This window comes from Chiloscyllium punctatum, chromosome 23, assembly GCF_047496795.1.
Source record: "Chiloscyllium punctatum isolate Juve2018m chromosome 23, sChiPun1.3, whole genome shotgun sequence".
NCBI classification, from domain to species: domain Eukaryota; kingdom Metazoa; phylum Chordata; class Chondrichthyes; order Orectolobiformes; family Hemiscylliidae; genus Chiloscyllium; species Chiloscyllium punctatum.
Genome location: NC_092761.1, coordinates 3,804,868 through 3,809,232, shown reverse-complemented (window position 1 = coordinate 3,809,232; position 4,365 = coordinate 3,804,868). Strand labels below are relative to the sequence as shown.

Below are 4,365 nucleotides of genomic sequence, written 5' to 3'. Positions count from 1 at the left end.
CCCTCAGAAAATGAACAGGAAATGACATCACCACAAACCCCAGGAACCCCACCGAGGAGAAAGATAAAAATAGAAAGCAGGGGTCAATAGCTTCACTTCACTTGGAGGTCACTACTGCTGATGATGTTACCTTGCCAAGTAATGAAACGTCTGGATATCAAACGTACAGCTCAGCGATCAAACCTACACCCTACATTTTAAATCATTTTTCATGTTTATGTTGCATGAATCTGCGGTTATTGATCCACAGTTTAGTTTCACTCCCTATAGGTAACATGCCGATTTCTCCAGTTGTTCATAGTTCAATGTGATGCATCCAGTGTGTGCACAACGAGAGGGAGTTTGCTTCCCATATCTTGTGTTTATCTGTGCCTTATGTCCAGCATTCATCAACGGCGAGAGTAAGGGGCGAGGGCGAGACCAATGTGCAAGTCTCTCTGTGCCCATGCACGGAACCACATCGGCAATTCTCCACTGCGCATTTACAGCCAGTTCTCAGTGCCCCTAAACCCACGCCCTGCCCCTTTGAAATATCTCCATTATTTTGTGCTGTCTCACTGTGCTCTTCTCACCAGGATGAATTACTTCTACTCAACCTCCTCCAGATTTCATCTGACAAAACATTCATGAAGATTCCCTTTGCATAAACATGCACTTCGCAGCTCTCGGTATTTGATTTTCCTGGATGTCTTTCATACGAAAAGAACGTTCACAGCAACTTGACTTGAAAAAGAAAATCGAGTTTTTATTCATTATCCCAATGCAACCAACATTACAATGCAGTTTAGTCAACAGGCTCAAACTATTCTTTGAGATTTTGTCATAGCGTCAATGCATATAAACTGAACATCAGAGTTTCAGTTTCAATAGGACAGCTGTGATCAACTGAAAGCAGCACAATTGAAAGCCGTGGATGACAGCGACGAGAGTGGGATGCGAACCCACGCGTGCAGAGCACAATGGATTAGCAGTCCATCGCCTTAACCTCTCGGCCACCTCGTCGTAGCGGTGGGGAAAGCTATGACCTTATGAACAATTGAATTGCGTAAATTAGGCAGAGCAGCAGATATTTCTCGCTGGTGTTGGTGAAATGATAAATAACACAGTACGGTTCCAAGACTATGGTCTGACCCCTGGGTTGTGGGGCAAGTGCACTCCCACTGTCAGACAATGCACACAGTGATCTGAACAAATATGAGGAAATGAATATGTAACAAGGTCTGTTGAATTCTGTGAAGATTTGAAGTCAACGGAATGAAGAACCCGAGACAGCAGGAGGTTTTCTTTCAATAAAGAGTTGGAGAGAGCTCTTAAGGTTAGTGGAATCAAGGGTTATGGGGATAAGGCAGGAACAGGATACAGATTGATGTTGTTCAGCCATGATCATAATGAATGGTGGTGCTGGCTCGAAGGGCAGAATGGCCTACTCCTGCACCTGCTGTCTATTGTCTATTAAATTGCCTGTGAGGAACTATTTTCCAGACTGGAGGAGAGTGCATAGTGCTCAATGTTATTATTTGGAACACCTAAGTTCCGCTCAGATGTTTTTGACACTCACTTGTGTACAGAACAGACAATTTCAAAATCCAAAATAAGGCTAAACTGACAATTGAAGTCAACAATGCAAAAACCTTGATCTGTATCATTTTCCCAGGCCGTGCGACACCAAGTCACTGTATGATCACAGCAACACCGTGAGCAAGTGTCAGAAGGAAAATGAGTGCAGTGCCAGAGCTCATGCTGGGAGAAGCAGGTGACACACGGGGAAGTGCATTTCACACAACAGGAACACTTCCCAAACAGCGGACTGCGGTGGAAGAATTCAGAGGGGGTTTATATTTTGAAATTTGATGCCAGAGACACAAAGGAGACCTGTCATTGAGTCTGTTCAAGATGAAGATTTTAAGATTTCTACAGATGCAAAAAAAATAAAAAGCTCATGAGTTAGTGAAGGCGAAAGATGAAATTGTACATTTCATCGATCTATCCATCTTTACAATGAGTACCTCACCACTTTCTTCACTCGGGGACAGAACCACTGGTGAAGATGATCATATAATCCCCGTTACTAGCCATGGAATCAGAGAAACTCGGTTTCCCAAACGTTAAGGTAAAACCAGGAATGTGGAGGTAAGCATTAATGTGTTGCTCCTGTGCTGAAGGTGCACAGTATCTCTGTTTCAGTATAGTGGGGTGTGCTGTGCCGAAGTTTTAATTTTGACCCTCACATGGAGCAACTTCAATTTATCGTCGGGTTGAGGGATACGGACAGAAGGTGATATTGAGCAAAGCCAAGTTTATGGGAAAATACCCGTGTTTGTGGATTGAGAAACAACCTTTTCTGGATAATGACTCCTTGATCAACAAACTTACTGCAAGTATCTAAAACGTGAAGAGACATATGTGGAGAGAGAGCCGAAGGTGATTCTTCAGCAGATGGATAACGTTTCCCATGTGTACTGCGTTAAATTCCGGGAAAATAGATGTTGAACTGGTTTCATGTTACACAGTTTGTTGCAAAGTCACAAAGGTTGTTGCAGTATTTAAAAAAAGAAATCACATAGGACCGTTTGAATATTGTATTGACCTGAATTTTGGTCTGAGCATACTTTATCTGAAATGGCGTGCTGCAGAGAAGTACAGAGGGTTAACAATACAAAAGGACAGAGTCTTCTTGGTGGATTTCTTGGGTGGAGTTAAGAATGTACGAAATGTACATAACATCATGTGAATGTGGTCAAATCTTTAAAGTAGCTGTTGCATCTTCAAGTGACGATTCAATTCCTAGTCATTAGGATATAACTTCCGAATGCAGTTATTTTACGACATCAGCTCCATTTACTGAGTTTCACCTTGAATAATACGCCACACCTTACCAATCCATGAACTTGTTATACTCAGTCTTATTCAGTTGTACGTGTTCATGAAATGTCTTTGTGCCTGAAGTCAACAAATTCGAAATTGTTACGCAACCACACTGACTTTCACTCAATGGTAAATTCTCTCCTTGCACGTTTGTTCGTGCATCTTTTAACACACTCTGAAGTCAGCTTCTACGTCTTATTTCTGGAAAGTCGTTCACGATTTAAATAACTCTATTGAGTGGAAGAAACTCTCATCCAAACTTTTCTTAATCATTCACTAATGGTTTTCAAGCTCTAACGAAAGTTATTGATTCACTAGAAAGAGGGACTTTCCCCAATTTATTCATTCAAACCTCACGTTATGTGAAAATCTCATTTGCTTTTTCAAACTTGCGTGTTTCTGCTCCAGCATTTACAAATCTCGTGAACAAACTCCTTTATTCTTTCTATCATCCCGTTTGTATTCTTTCTGATAATTTTATGTTTCAGAAAACAACGTCACTTGGCTTTCTAATAGCTTGCTATCCAGGAAACACCGTCTGTGCCCTTTCTAACTTCTTTACATGCTTTTGGTGGAGAATGAGGACAAGGATTACACACAGTACTCCCACTGAGTGTTACCTCAAGGTTTTACAGTTACACTATGAACTCTTTGATTTTTAAATATGACGCCTCTATTTATAAACTCCAATCAGGTAAATTACTATCTATCCAGTTCATGAACATCGTATCTATCACTTCCTTTATTCTTCCACGGAATGTCTGAAAGGTTTGTAGTGCCAACATCTCCAAACCCCCGTTTCCTGAGTCAGTCTCAGCTATTTCTAAAGGCGACTGAAGTTCAAATACTTCATAGTGTGTTTCCCGTCATTCCAGTGCAGACTGGTTCTGGACAGCAAATGCCATCACCAAAGGCCACTGTGGATCTGAAATCAACAGTTTTCACATAGTAATTGTCGTAGCTATTGTGTATCGTATGTCCGTGTTCTTGTTCATCATTTCATGGGTCCCTGTATTGAATTCTACTGAACGATTAATTTGTGAATGGAGACATTCCCTTCACCACTCATTCGAAACTCAATGAAACATTGAAAGATTTTGCTCATATGCTTCCAGAGGACAGTTCTGCCATTACTGGGATGAATCGGTGAACATTCCCCACGTATCCTTGAAGGCAAGGATGTCCTTTTCCATTTTGGGAGATCATTACAGCACTGAGTACCATGTGTGCGTTCATTAAAAACAAAACAGTTGCAGCAAGACTTTAAAACCAAGATTTTGCTATCTACTTGCATTGGTTGTCGCAAAAATTACATTCCATATTGTGGTATATTTGTGGATGAAAGCAGTTTCTGAATCTTGAGCCATTGTATTTCAGTTTTGTCAAAACGTTATCATTCGCTGTTCTCTCTTTCCCTTTCAGTTTCTCGTTCTATATCCCGTATTTTATCAGTTTATCTTAAGTTTTCAATAATTTCAATCAATCTCGCTCCTGATTACC

General features: G+C 40.9%; 1 non-coding gene across 1 annotated transcript; it reads right to left on the bottom strand.

Moving 5' to 3' along the window:
- Window positions 1–920: 920 nt before the first annotated feature.
- trnas-gcu (transfer RNA serine (anticodon GCU)) lies at window positions 921–1,002 on the bottom strand. The gene has a single exon. It is a non-coding gene; the product is annotated as a tRNA-Ser (tRNA).
- Between the last annotated feature and the right edge of the window lie 3,363 nt (window positions 1,003–4,365).